Raw genomic sequence first — 15,715 nt, 5'->3', positions numbered from 1 at the left:
GTGGCTGGGCTCCCTCATCCCACTCCTATCTACCCAGTCCCGGGGCTCTCCCACACATCACATGCCCTGGGCTCTCCCCATCCTGCTCCCACCACTATCCCATGGTTCCCGCCCATCCTGCTCCCATCACAGTCCCTGGGCTCCCCCATCCCATTCCCAACACAGTCCGAGAGCCAGTGGCGGTTCATGAATTTTTTAAGTAGAGGGGCATAACTATTTCCCCCAAAAATGCCATAGCAATCGAGCACAGTGAGGGAGTCGGAACCAATCAAGGGGAATTTGGGGGGTTTCCCCCAGATAATATTTTTAATAAAATAATGGGTTAAAATATTGCACTGTAGAGCATTCTTTAAAAAATAAATGAAAAGGGCAATATCCAAACAGTTTGCAATTGCTGCTAGGGGGGAAGGGCAGGGGGCAGGTATGACATGTTTTGCTGGACATCTATGATAGATGTCCAGCAAAAACATACCATCCCTGTCACCTCGGCCCCACTAGGCCTAACACAATCAACATGGTTATGTGTGTATTCAAGGCGCTGGGGTACCAAGTGGGGAAGCATGGTATTTTTGACTGGACATCTGTGATAGAAATCCAGTAAAAAAAAATACCATCCATGTCCCCTGGGCTCCACAGCACCTCCGAAGGAGAGCTGATTTTGGCAGGTGGGTAGGGGGATTGTGCAACAAAGACATTTAGGAATTTTAAAAATGCCTTTGTAGTACAACCTTACTTCCCCCCTCTATCCACCACTTGTCAAAATCAGCTCAACAGACCAAAACAAACTAACACACACACATTCATACAGCAATCGCTCTATCATACACACGAGCAACCATCACCATACACTCACACATAACACAAGCATACACGCATCCATACACAGGTTTCAATAAAATAAATGAACATAAACATACCTTCTGCATTGGCCTGGATGTGGGTGCTGAAACGCCCTGTTCCAGTCTGCTCTGTTTGTATGTGGGAGGAGGCGCAGGAGCTCCTCTTCGCACATACAGACGACATGCAGTGCCCCAGCCAGCATTTTCATTGAGCTATGCAATGCTGGCAAAGCAAAAACGCCCCAGCCTTGCATGGCTCAGTGAGCATGTGCGGCTGGAGAATGAACTGAACTGTCAAAGGGAAATAGGGTTTCCCTTTGACAGTTCAGCCAGCCAGGAGCACTCCCTCGGTTGGAAAAAGCAGCTGAGGGAGTGCTCATTGTTTCACTGGGCTGGCTCCTTAGCTCTTACATAATGGGTGAGGGGGCCACTGGGTGGGTACACCCTCACCATTATGGATGAGCCGCCAGGATCGGAATGGCCTATAGGGCAATCCCTGTACCAAAAATGCAAAATGCTAGTGTGGGCCAGTCAAAATGTGCCACCTTTTTGGCCAATGTGGGCCAGTTTGATGAGTTACTTCACGATGCAGTTAGTAATTTTGACCATTGTTGCTGAATAAATATTCTATAAATATCACAATGTATTTACATTTTAACACAAAGCACCCACTTGGGTACTATTCAAACAGTCTGTTAATGAATATCCATTTACAACTGCGGGCCACTTTTTCATTGGTGCCTGAGACAGGGGGCCCATTCCGAGGTGGGTGCAAAGGGATACCGGGCACCGTTAAGGACATCGCTGCCAGTAATCCCTTTGCACCCTATTCCGAGGTCCCTAAGCGGGTCCCGCAATGGGCACCTGGTTTTACCAGCAGCCCTCAGCCGGAGCCGCTAAGGGACCAGTGAGCTAATAGCTAATGGGGGCTGAAATGGGAATGGGGAATGTTTTTTTCAATGGGGACTTACCGGTCCCTCCAAGGTCAGAATGGACAGGTAAATCCCTAATGAACCAGGTCAGACTCGGTACCGGTATGGGAGGGAGTCATCGCGCAAATAGCGCCATGATTACCTCCATACTCGGAATGAGGCCCAGTGTCATGCTTCAGCCTGACTATGTGAGCCGGCCCTGCCCATTTATTCCATTCTAAAAAAAAAAAATCATGCTGGGCTCTCGCGGCCCCCCAGGGATGCTGCCGCGGGACTCACGGGGCCACGCCCCACAGTTTGAATATCGCTGCCATAGGGTAAGGTATTCATTACTGAGGAGAGCTAGCCTGTCAATCAAAAGATCTTCATACAAAGTGAATTAGTCCACAGGGTGTAGAAATAGAGTATGTTGGAATAAATCAATCCTACTGTCCTTTGTGCAGTGACCAGATTTTAAGCCTCATAATGTTACTTGTAACAGACTGATTTCCATTGACGCAGAGTTTCTGGCAAAGAGTTTGATAAACGTACTACCCCTGTGATGTTCGGCCTTTCCATCAGATTGTTTTAATTTTCTGCTTTGGGAGTAAATAGATATAACATCCCAAGAAGATCCTATTTCCTCGTATCGGTTTACTCCCAACTACATCTCTGTTATGAACACATACAGCATAGACAGGGAAGGGAGGGCACTATTACAATGGATCCTTATGAACTCTGGCTGCTCTTAGCCCATGGTAAAAAGCATGAAGTGTCTGTGGGGATCCCTTCACAAAGCATATGTTCCACCATATGTCCTAATTTCTGTGGTGAAACGTTACAAAAATGATCCAAATGAGGCAAAAACCACAGAAAAGTAATTTCCCCAGGTAGTCACAAATCCATACTATGTTGCAGCCTCCTTACAAATAAATATCCCTATAGATCAGGGGATTTTGAATTGTATCAATTTTCTGAAACTTTTCCGGAACATCCCGATGTTCAGACATGCCAGTAAGTTGTTACATAGCGTTTCAAAAGGTACAGATAATGGGGGTAATTCATAGAATTTAGCGCACAAGTGGCGCATGTGGCTGGTGCACAGAGTGGGGTATGTGTATTCCGGGGGTACGTGTGGATTTTTACATGCGATTTTGCTGGCGCGAGCAGGGTACATGTATTCCGAGGGGTGCATGTTGATTTTTACATGCAATTTCACTGGCACGAGTGGGGTACGTGTATTCCGACGGGTGTGTGTGGATTTATAAATGCGATTTGGCTGTGTGTGCCCTCCCGGGTGTGCTCCCCCTCCCTATGCCTTGCAGGTAGCCCACACAACAGGGGACATACCCCATACCCCAAACCCCTGGGCATGCCCCACAGGCAGCCCATCACCCCTGGGCATGCCCCGCAGGCAGGCCACATGGCACCATGCACATGGAAGCCCCGACTCATGTCCCCCCACCTTCCCACCCACCTCCATTGATGGGCACCTGCCAGCAGTCCCCGACTCATGATCCCACCCAACACGTCATCACAATGCAGACCCATGGTCCTTATGGTCACCCAAATCCCACCCCACGCCACCCCAGTCCAAACTCCCAACCAAGCATTCCATCCACTAAACCCCATGTCATGACAGATCCCAAACAACCAGTATGGCCATGAATACATGGCCGTCAGACCCACATAATGGCGACACATGACTGAGAAAACCCACATTGTGACATGCACGAAACCAATGAGAGAAGACCACACAAATGAATTAAAAAATAAAATGTATTCTATACAAAACGAATGCAGAAAACAATGAAATCCAAAGTAAAATGGCTGCAAAGCGTCCGTCCATAAACCAAAATCCAAAGTTGGAAAAAAAGAAAACCATTCCTCCATGGAAAAAATAATACAGTAAATCAGGTCCATAACTATGTACAAATATAAAATCAAGGGTCCATGAGCCCGACAATCCAAATGAAACCTAACAAAAAAACCTACATAACAAACAACTATTTACGACTATTTACAAAAAGGCAGGGCATTGTCCATGCGCCCCAAAGAAAAATAAGTAAGAAAGGAAACCTACACCTACTAAACTATTTACAAAGGCGGCAGGCCAGTCCCATGGTTCATTTAGTGATGTTCCGGGCATCATCGAACTCCACGTTGATGTTCCAGAGGCGGGCCTGTTCCCTGGCCTTGAGGTCTCGCAGGTATGCAGCCATGGAATCCCTCAACTCCCTGCGAGTTTCCTCGAGGCCCTCCGCCCGCCTCAAAGCCCAGTGCATGGAGTTCTCTGCCCTGACCATCCTGAGACCTGCCCTCTCAGCCTGCCACTTCTCTGCATCTATTTGTTGGCCCAAACACTGCCACACGGAAGGCACTCCCACTCCGGGGTCCTCCTGCCCCTGGGCCGATGCCTGCCCCCGGGGTGTTGATGGCCATGAGCCATGATGCCTACCACGCTGATCCTGCCGCTGCCTCCGACGCAACTGACTCTGCCACCACAAGGACATCCGGGCTGATGGAATCCACCGGCGCCGTTGTGCACGTGACATGATGATGATTCTGGCACATCCTCCATCTGCTGGGGTCCAGTTTGTGGGGTGGCCACCCCTGCTGGACCTCCGACTCCTGACTGTGGATCTCCACCAGGCTGGCTGTGTTTGTTGGGCAGATCCACAGGGGGCACTGGTGGTATCTGGGCCAGAAGACGGCATGGTGAACGACTGGTGTATAGTGTGCACAGAGGAGGAGTGGGCCGCAATACTGGCCGACACATAGAGAAAACTCCCGACCATGGTCGCTCCTAACTGGGCCACGTTGGCACACAGTTCTTCATGATGACGAGCGTGGTCCCCCCAGGAAGTATGCACGACATCACAAATGTCATGTGTGCGCAACGCTATACCAATCAGGATGGACTCAATCCGGTCACGGGTCCCCTCGTCCGCAGGTAGAGGAGTGCCAGATGATGTGGACCTCCCCCCTAGCTGTGGACGGACCTGGGATTGGGCATCCCTGCTGGTGCATGGTGATGAAGTCACAGTGTCAGGGACAGAGACATGCACAGGCACCTCCGTGGCAACCTGTGCTGCCTTCTGCCCCTGGACTGCACCACTTGCACCAGTGGTACCACCCCCACCAGGCCCCATGTGTGGCTCTGTAGCGGCCTTCTCCTCTATACAGACCAGCAACCTGGATGGCTCTGCACAGTCTTCCACCATTGCAAGCCCCTTTGGGGGCTCATCCGCCCCTTGCGCTGCAGCCATAATGGCAGACGCGCCACCAGTCCCCTCGCTCCCAGATGATGGAATTTCCTGGGAGGGTGACTGGGCCTTGCATCGTTAGCCGGTGGAGGCATCCCTGCCGCTTCCCTCCACAGCGCCGTCCCCGCCCTCTTCTTCACTCGCCGCTTTGTAAAGGGAGACATTGAGCACAAGTTCAGGGTACGGAGCAATAGTCCCCTAGACATAAAGCAATAGCACATGAGTGGCACTGTCAAACATCACTTCCATCATGTCCCTCCACAACACCTGGGTCAGTGCGGCCAACACACATGCAGGAACAGGCATGGCACATGCAACATACATTGGCATCCATGTCCAAGGCACTGTAGATTCATCCAATGGTGGACTGATACTCACATGCGTCATGGGACATGCTGGTCACATGCACACACATCACCGGAGGGTCATGCATCTGGCCCGGTATACCCCCAGACACAGTGGATGCAAGGATGACTAGGCTGTATCAGTGAATCAACACATCGTCACGGACATGTGTCATGCATCCGTGGCGCACACACTACTCAGACACACGGACATGTAAATCATGTATGTCCATGACAGCAGCACACATCTCTCACACCCCAAACATGTCAAAGTACAGACACAGGCATGCATACATGTGTCCATTCTGATTGCTGCTCCGCATGATGCATTGTAACACATACACCATCCATGTGGGTCACGCCTGACTGGACTCACATGCAGCACCGTCATGTCTCTGCACACACACATCCAAACATGACCCATGTCACACATGCAGCCAAGTAGCTAACTACCAGCACACTGCAACATGCTCTTTTCTAAAAGTGAATGCATGGCCGCTTACTGCTCGACTCCAGACGGGCCTGCATCCTGAGGATCTGGTGGTGATGCACTGGGCGAATGCGCTCCAGGACCCTCATCTGCTGGGTGGTAAGCTGGACCCGAGGGTCCTGTACTTGTAGTCCTCCCAGCGCTTCTGGACGTGTTTGATGTCGTGGGGTGCCACCCCCTCCGCATTGATGGCACCCACTATGTCCTTCCAGATCCTGTTCCGTCCTTCCTTGTCGGTGCGCAATGGTGTGAAGAGGGTATCATAATGCCCCAGAACTTGCTCCACTAGGATACCAACTTCCTTTTCACTGAAGCTGGTAGCCCTCTACCTCTCTGCTGGGAGGTTGCCACTGGTGCCGGAAGGTGTTGTGTCAGACATGGCAACCCCCAAGGCAGGTGTGGGTGGGCAACTGGGTCTGGGCTGTGGAGTGATGGAACACCAGTCGAGAGTCTTCTGTTCCAGCAGGGGTGGTCACAGCAACAGGACCCCTGCAGATGGCAGATGTGCAGGCATCAAATGGAAGGGCACAGTGGCAGCAGGCAGGCAGGCAGCAGAAGATGGCTCGTGGGAGGCTGCTCAGGGCTCTTGGGGGCAGTAATTGGGCCTTCTGGGCAGGAGCATGGTCTTCCATGTGTTGTCACATGGCCAGCTTGATACGGAGTGATTTGGCACGTGAAAAACAGCATGTGTGTGTGAATTCTGAGGAAAGGCCCTTAGCACGTAAGCGCTTAGGTGATGTAACGTGCGCACTGGTGTTTCCCTCGGCATGGGTTGAAGGTCCCACGTGGGTTTCCATCGCTCTGTACGTGCTTTTCGTGGAAAGCGGTGCGTGTGCTTTCCAGACATTGGGGTTCACATGCGATGACTTCACAGCGGCTACAGTGCGTACTTCTTCTTTTGGTGTGGGTGTTGGCTACGCATTCTTCTTCTACACGCAAGGCAGACGGTGAGTCGCACACACTATTTTTCCTACTGCGGGTGTCCCTGTTAGTCGCGTACCCCTTTTTTTCAGGCAAACTAGCCTGCGTGTTGATCACATACTCATTTGTTGTGTTCCTGGCTGCCACAGCGTACTGCCTGTGTTTTTTTACACGCACGTGGGATATAGGGGTTGCATATCTCTTTTTCTTGCTTTTTTGGGATGCCTGAGCATTGCATGACACGTCATTTCTCCTAAGAGGCCACAGAATGGGACATTCATCATAGCTGTATATACGTGCTTTGTTGTTTGTGCGCCCTTTTATACTGCGCAGGGACGCTTCCGCCTGCCTTTGGGTGTTGGACGTGTTAGGCCTGTGCGTGTCTTTTGATGTGCGCGTGTTTCCCCTATTCGATTCATTCGATTCCATGAATACGTGTAGTTCTTGTGCAGGTGGGCGTTCCGTGTATTTCACAGCAGTACTTGCCCAGTTACGCCCTTATTTTCACGCATTGTTCCCCATTCTGCATGTTCCGCCCCGTGTTCCGCCCCCTTTTTGGTGTGTGCGCTAACGTTGTGCGCTTCGCTGTGTGCATTGCGCACAGTTTTCGGGATGTTGCAGTGAAGTGTGCACCCGTGTGCGCCTGTGTGCGCCATGCGCGGATTTGGTGCACATCCCGGGGAAAACACGTGCATGGCCTTCCATGAATCTCACGCATGCGCGTGCATTTACTTTTTCACGCTTGCACCAGCTTGCGCAACGGATTTCGGTGCACATTTGTTCCATGAATTCGCCCCATAGTCACTTTCTGGATCATTTGTCAAGAAAAGTGTGTCTCAAACTGCTAGCATTTGGCCATTATATCTGACAAGGCCATTGTGCTCGGCCTTTGGAAGCATTTGGAGCCTTAGTGCTCATTTGCCATTTGATCATAGTGACTTGCAAAAGGGTGAAGTGTTTCGTTCTAAGATAACTGCTATATCTTTTCATGTTGGTGGTGAGATTTTCACAACAGGCTCTTTTAATCTAAATTTTAGTGGCGTAGAACAAGTTATAGACAAGGAAGCTTACATGTATCACAATTGGATACCGCCTCAATGTTTCTGTTTTAGAGGGACCGGTTTCAAGGGAGGGGAGGGGAGAACCATGAGCACTGATATATAAATGGAAACTGGTTACCCCTGAAAACAGAGGAAACATATAAGCGCATTGCAATAATCAACCAGATGAAATGGTCCGGAGTAAAGAGTAGATTTTTTCTCATCTCTTAGGTCAAGTAATACCTCCGAGAAAAGGTTTTGCAATTAATTGCAATTTTTTAAAAATAATAATGACATGTCAAGGAAATGATGATGTTGACATCCTAAAATAATGGGCCTCATAATGAGGGGTTTTGTTACTTGAAGATAATCGACACAAAGTCAGTAATTATGATCTGAACAGATGATATTGGTCTGAAGACTCACCCAGTATCACAAACATAAAGAATAAGGTTAGTAGTGTGTACTACATGTAGAAATTGAGGAAACAGTTGTCAAACAGAAGAGTTGACTAGTCCTAACTGCTCTCTTCTGTTTTATTTTTATTTCAGTGTCCATTTTGCATAAGTGGGGGTACACTTGATTAATCTCACACACAAAACAAGAATCTCACCCTGAAGAAGGCCTGTCAAACCACTGACCAAGAACGTTTTGGAAAAACATGTCGTGCACAGGGGCTGAAACACATGTACACAACATCACAGCTGGAATGACCGACCATGTTCCCTCTTTATGCCCCCTTCTTGTTTCGAAAGTTATATGAATATCATTTGCTGTTTTGCCCATGATGAAATATGTCAGATTTATTTGGATGGAATGAAGTGTCGAAGTACTAAAGTCACATGTTACTAACCCCCAGACACAATGCATATTATTTAGATTGTTGATATCTGTTTGAACATAGTTGTAATATATGTATTATCTTGTGGTTATGAAACACACATTATTCAAAATAACAAAAAACTTTAACACAAAATATAAATAAATAAATGTATATTTTGAAATAAGATAATCTCCTGTTTCACAATATGCTGAATGTTAGTGAAGCATAAGGTAGTAGTACTATGAATGCATGTGGTATATAGGGAGGGCTAGCCATTTCCCATTTGTATATTAGTGCAAGGAAGTTTACAGTAACGTTTGTGGGATTTGGTTTAGGAGAGGACCGCCTTGGTGGATTGCTTACCTAAGGAATTCAGTTTTTCATTGCTGCTTAAATAAGTGAGTTTGGTTGTGATAGTCAGCTCTTCATGTAATCAATCTTGTGATCCCACACTCTGACTCTTTGTCTGTCAGCGACAACAATATGTTAGGGCTTTATTCAGTATTCATTTCACTGGTTGTTTCCCTTCCAAATTTTCTGGTACTTCATTTTTCACACATCCCTTTGATGCCCGCTTTACTAGAGCTTCTTGAAATCAAATGTTTGTGTCAAAGAAGGCTGTGACCAGCCCCTGGAAGGTTGATATTCCTCGATTTCCCTTTTTCTTTCATCAATCATTACTTGGATATACATTGTGTGCTTCTTAAATATTTCCTTGAGGACATTGGCGGCCTTGGGTGCTGTTCCCATTATCATGTTTCTTCCACATTCTCTACATCTTGGCTCACCTATAGTAAATAGTTCCATTCCAATCTCTAGTGGGTTCTTTGCTTATGTCTCCATAGATGCTTTGATTGTTTATAGCCAACCTGACACCAGGCACTTTGTCCATAGAACATTTTCACTGGTAAATGATGTGATCAGACATTTTGAAAGTTATCCCAGGGTCACAAATGGCACTAACTGCGATAGGCATGATTGTGTGAAAACCACTGCCATGTTCACAGGTTTTGCCATACTGTGCGTGCTAATATCCCATTTATTTTTCACTATCTCTTTTCTTAGGAGTAATTGCAATTTTCGAGCAAGGGTCATATCTAGACAGTCATAGGGAACAGTGTGGAAGAAGGTGCTGGGTGAATTTTAGAGAAGGGTCTGCCTCTGCTTGTGTGTTTATATTAGGACCATTGCACCGCATGAGTCTTCTAGCCCTCAAACCTCCCTATTGCTGGAAATGCTGATGGAAAGTGTGATGAAACAGTTGTGTTAAAAGTACAGCTGTGTGATTGATCTAGAAGCCTTAGTGGTTCATTTGCAAACCGTCTGATTGTGTGGCTAGAGCTGCAAGAGCTGAGTTGGTAGATAGACAAGGAAGACCGTTGGGGGGGGCACACTCACATAACTGCCACCTTCCATATCTTAATCCTCTGCAACAAAGATCCTGTAGAAAAAGTGGGAATATGGAATAGCAAAAAGGACAAAGTTGAACTTTTTTAAATGTTCTTCACATCTTTCTCCTCTTTTCTCTGTTGTTTTGTTAGTGGTATGAGGCAGCACTATGGAAAAAAGACTCCCACCGAAGGTGTATCCGTTTGGTTGTTCCACCTTGGCTTCTGTAGCTAAGAATGCTTACCTATATAAACCCAACCCAGCACTCACGCACAGCCATGCACAATCTGGTTTATTCCACTGTACAGTGCCACCTAGCAGCCAATAAGATGATTCTGAACATTTTATGAAGACCCTTAATCTTATGATTTGCATAAAAAGTGGCAATCCTTTCCCAGAATACAGCATTATGTATTGCAAGTGTTGTAGCTACACAACTAATACTCACCGCCACTTTGTGTCCCTTGAGACCTCTAATTCATTTAACATACAGAAGGTATGGTTGGCAATACAAAAAAACTTTATTCCAGCAACCCAGCTCAACCAAAGTCACACTAACGTTATGTTAATTTGTAATGTAATAGGGGAAACACATTTTTTATCACGAGACGTTTATTCAGAAACAATGAGAAAGAAAATCGATGCGTGGATCTGGACTCCTCACTTAGGATTTGGGACATCAACTATGGTGTCCTGGAGCACCCAAGAATGTTTGTTTCCAAAGAAATTAAAATTATACTATTGACCAATCTAAATGTCTGGGAAGCTTCATTAAGTAATTGTCAGTGACAAATGTCACCAAAGCCTAGTTCCTTAGTCATGACATGAAGAGAAACGGCTTGTCTCTTCCACATATCACCTTGACAGAGATGAGGTACAGCCAGAAAACAAGTGATTACTCGAAAGGATGAAAACCCCAAAAAAGAAAAAAAAGAGTCTGTAGCACTGGGCAGATATGATGTTCAGGATGTTCAGCACCATTGTTTCATTGCTGCATCTAAGCGAGTGGATGCGTTCTCCGTAGTAAATGCCCCCTTGCCCCCATCCTATTGGAGGACAGACAAGGGACCACAATTGGGAACCCATGCACAAGGTTATGTGACATGTGCATACCACGTCGACTGTATGAAAAATGATATGCACTCAGGCAGCCATTCAGAAGATACCCTCACGTTGAAACTGTGGTGGATAATTACCAAGAAGGATGTCCCTTGCTGAGTTGTCAAAAACCAGTCATTAATAAAATGGTGCACAAGATGGACGTACATTAAACAAAGTCTAACAACAGCAAATGAATGTCAGAAAGAAGATATATCACCCTTGGTTGAAATGATATGAAAATACTTAAGGATGACAATGTTAGAATACTAAGAGAAACATGTGCTCCATAATGCAGTATTTATGATTACAAAGAAGAATATAATGTTCACTGATCAAAAACTGTAAATACGCTGAAATGCAAGGTAGAAAGAATGCATAGACGCTTCCTCATGAGAGGTATATATTCAATGTTTAGGACTATCATAGAGCAAGATGGACGACGGCTCATGTCAATCAACCCAGTTACCTCCAAATACAAGACAAGAGTTTTAACATGGAAAGCTGTTTTCCTTGCAAAATAGGGGAGTACATTGGCTTTGAATCAAGGATGCTATTTCGAAAGATGGGGGAAAGCACAAAGGGAGTTTATGAGCAGACCATGTGCAAGGACATTTTTCCCAACGATTAGGAGGAATACAAACTTTTACTGATGCCAAATATTGGACAATTAAGCAGACATAAAATCAGTATGGGATATAGTGAGCAAGTCTCTAAAGGCCAAAAAGAGAACAACACCAAGCATAAATGAATGAAATGATGTTAAATATACTGTCGAAATAAACAAATTCATGGTCTTCCAACATGTGATGGAGAGCTCGCAAACAAGGGCTATTCATTAGGCCTGGAGCTAAAATAGCAGTGTGTCTACACTCCGTCAAATGTCCCTATACAATGCAGACTGGCAAGGGCAACCTTCTAACAGAAGAGACTGGCATGAGGCCTACCGATGATGGAGAGTGGCCTAATTGAGAAACAAAGGAAGCTCATGTATTGACAAACCACTGGGTTTTGTTGCTATGTACGGGCTGCTAACAAGCCGAAAGTCCAAGGTTGGATTTTGGCTACCAACCAATTGGAATAGCCTGCCATGCACTTTTTTATACAATGTTGCAAAGTATTAGAAAGCTGCCACATTTTCTACTATGACTATTACTTTACACCATGTGATTAGAAGTGGCTCAGGGTGTGTCTCACAGAAAAGAGACCACCAATGAGGGACCAACACACACAATTTTTTATATGAAGAGATCATCCCCTAATCCCACCCCTCGATAGGTTTTTAAAATTTGCCACGTATGAAGACATCATTGATGACACATCTAGTAATATAAAAGCTAGAACTAAATTAAAAAACAGTGTGATCTTGCATGAGTTGAATTGATGCGTGTTTGTTCGCTCTGCTTCTTGAGATGAAAGCAGTATTTTACCATCTCCTTTGAGTCTGTCCGGTTATTGGGTCCGAAGTATTTGCTTCGTAATTCTATCTAGCACAACAAAATCTTCAAGGTGCTGAAGCACATTTTGTAGCAGTGCGGTTTGTTCTGGTCTAATTGAGCTAGAACTCAGACCTAGGTTCCTGAATGCTCGACGACTCGCACCATAAACCAGACAAGTGCAGTGTTCCCTGTGGTGAGCAGTGTGCTAAAACTAAAGTCACATGGCTGATATATGGTTGGCAGGTACCCCTTTGAAGGAATTCCTGTTCGGTCCTCCCAGGTGCCCTGCGGACGAAAGACGAACTAGTTGATTACAGGAGAGTCAATGCCGGGGGACTAGACCTGAGGAGCAGACGTAAGTAGACCATCGTAGTTGGTAAAAGCATATGGAGGGAGGGTTTGTAATTATCTCATGTTGTAAACAAGAAGAATGGAGAGTAACCGGATTTCTTGCGATTATATAAATAAGAGATAAGGATACCTTCAATTCACGGGCTCAAGAAAGACAGAAAGGGCATACACTATAGTTCTATAGTAGAACATTAAGGATTCCTACTGGCAGAGCCAGGTAGAAGAGTGAGTGTCAATCCCCCAGAGGGGGTAAATAAAAAGAGAGCAGAATACACCTAATAAGGTAGTGGGAGTAGACATACGCAAAGGGGCATATATATATATATATATATATATAAAAGTGCACATATATAAAGGGTATAATATGATTGTGTAAAAGATAATGGGCCTCATTATAACTGTGCCGGTCCGGTAACAAAAGTGCTGGTAAGCCTACAGGCACTGTTGTTACTGGACCAGCACAGTACAACCCTGCTGGCGGGTGCCGTCCGGCCCGCAAGGGTCAGACCTGCCAGGCGGGACGGCACCAGCTTGCAGAGTTCTCATGGGAGCCCTGGCACCATTGTTAACGGTGCCGGTGCTCCCTTGTCCCCATTCCCATGGAGTCCTACGGGACGCCATGGGTATGGGGACTAACAAAATTACCGGCGCCTGACTTCCCAGCCACTGGACTTGGAATAGGCCGGTGACACCGGGAAGTCAGGTGCCGGTAATTAATTACTGGTCCAGCGGCTACCTGCTGGTTTTACCGGCACAGCTACCACCGGACCCGTAATGAGGCCCAATGTGTTTGAAACGGAAAGCAAAAACAAAGAAAGAATTGCACAGATAAATAAATAAAAACATCTTGTCCTTACACTTTTTTGACTAAGAATCAGCGTCAATCAAAAAGCTAGAAATGGACAAAACCAAAATAGAAGCAAAGAAGACAGTCTAAATATACTAAAAAAACAAGAACGATATAACAATAATTAACCTAAAGTGTAAAGGAAAGACTTAGAAAAATACTGCCAAATAAATGTTGTTTTCAAAAATAATAAACAAAGATAGAGAAAATATTTGGAATATGAGTAGCAATTGATGGTGCGTACTCAAAAATATTGAAACGATATATTTTGTTCATTTCAAAATAAGAAAAAATCTGAGCAAGTATTAACAGCCTGAATCGGCTTGTCACAATGGAGGAGACACTTCTCACACACCTATGCATGACACTGCCAAGATATACAACTAAGATTATGCAGTGCTATTCCGAATGGATTGAGGGCACAATCAATAAGACATTTATGAAATGGCCTCCAGGAGGTTTATCGTCAAATATAATATTACGAAATGTGACAACATATTTGCATGCCACGTATAAGGGGAAGAAGCTAGAGAAGATATTGGCAGTATTAAAGCTTTGGAAAACATATCATAGTGAGAAAGAAGATCCAGCCTATAAGGCGGAGATGCTTAGTCACCATAAAGGGGATTACATAACACTTACAGGGGTTTTAGACTTTAAACGAATTGAAAGCAGCAGCAGGGTATGCAAATCCACCATACAAACCCAGTGACTATACTAGTGAAGAGACAGAAGAAGAAAGTAAGAGCAGAGAATGCAAATATATACAGACACACAATGTACGTTAACAGTGTAATGAGAAGAAGGATAGACAGAATAAACAGAGATAGAAGAAGAGGCAGAGAAATAAAGGAGAATACGAGACACAGTTAAGGGTACAACAAGAGCATAGAATGAATGGTTTGGAGGACAGGTATTACTCAAATGAGATGAGAAAGGTATTGGTGGAGTTCGAGAAAGAGAGGAGAAGGAAGAACAAGACAAAAAAGCAAAGGAGAAGGAAGCAGAGGGGTTATATAAACAAGAGAGGGACAAGCAATGTAAACAAAGGGAAGAGCAAGGAAAGCATAAGGCGAAAAGGAAGAAGGAGATGTAAGAAGAGGAGAAATGAGAAGAAGTAGAAGCCCAAAAATGTAAAGCATGTAGGTTGCTGTCAGAATGCACCAAAGTATCAACCGAAAAGGATACAATATTCAAAAGGATACAGGAGGTAGGGTCTTCCGGATCCCTGTTCACCCGACTTGATAGTCGTGAAGTCAACAAAGACCTTCCAAATGATACAACCCTCTGGCTGATAAAACAGGCAGAGCGATGGATCACTGGAAAGGGCGTGGGTAAGGTATAGTAATCCAGCCTAGGACAAATTAAAGTATCATGAATAACTGCTCCAACCTGAGTATGATGAGTTAGATAATGACAGGAATGGTCACACTGACCTGTATCTCTGGGTAGAACAATCCAGAAGTCTCTTGATGGATTTGAAATGAAGAACAAAACGACAGGGAAGGGAAAATTAGTAAGGGAGACTTATCCCGGACGGAACGAGGCTCACGCTAGATACGGGTTGAATTCACCACAGGATAGCGTCCAAAGTTCAGTTCAAAGTCACTTCCAATAATCCTTGAAAGGCTTCCTTCCCACTTAGGGATCAATCCTTCTATTAGTTCCACAGATGCAGGAGTTAGAAGAAATTAGTGTTTGAAGACAACGTGAGCGTGTGGATTTACACGCGGGCAGGAATCGCGCAGCCTGGGCCAGCCGCGTGTGAAGACAACGTGCGCGTGTGGATTTACACGCGGGCAGGGTTCGCGCAGCCTTGGCCAGCCGCACTTGAAGACGAAGAGCGCGTGTGGATTTTACACGCGGGCAGGATTCACGCAGCCTGGGCCAGCCGCACTTGAAGACGAAGAGCGCGTGTGGATGTTACACGCGGGCAGGATTTACGCAGCCTTGGCCA

The sequence above is a fragment of the Ambystoma mexicanum genome, chromosome 5p (assembly GCF_040938575.1).
Source record: "Ambystoma mexicanum isolate Mex_15411 chromosome 5p, UKY_AmexF1_1, whole genome shotgun sequence".
NCBI lineage: Eukaryota > Metazoa > Chordata > Amphibia > Caudata > Ambystomatidae > Ambystoma > Ambystoma mexicanum.
The sequence above is the reverse complement of the archived record's forward strand: the minus strand, read 5'-3'. Positions refer to the sequence as shown.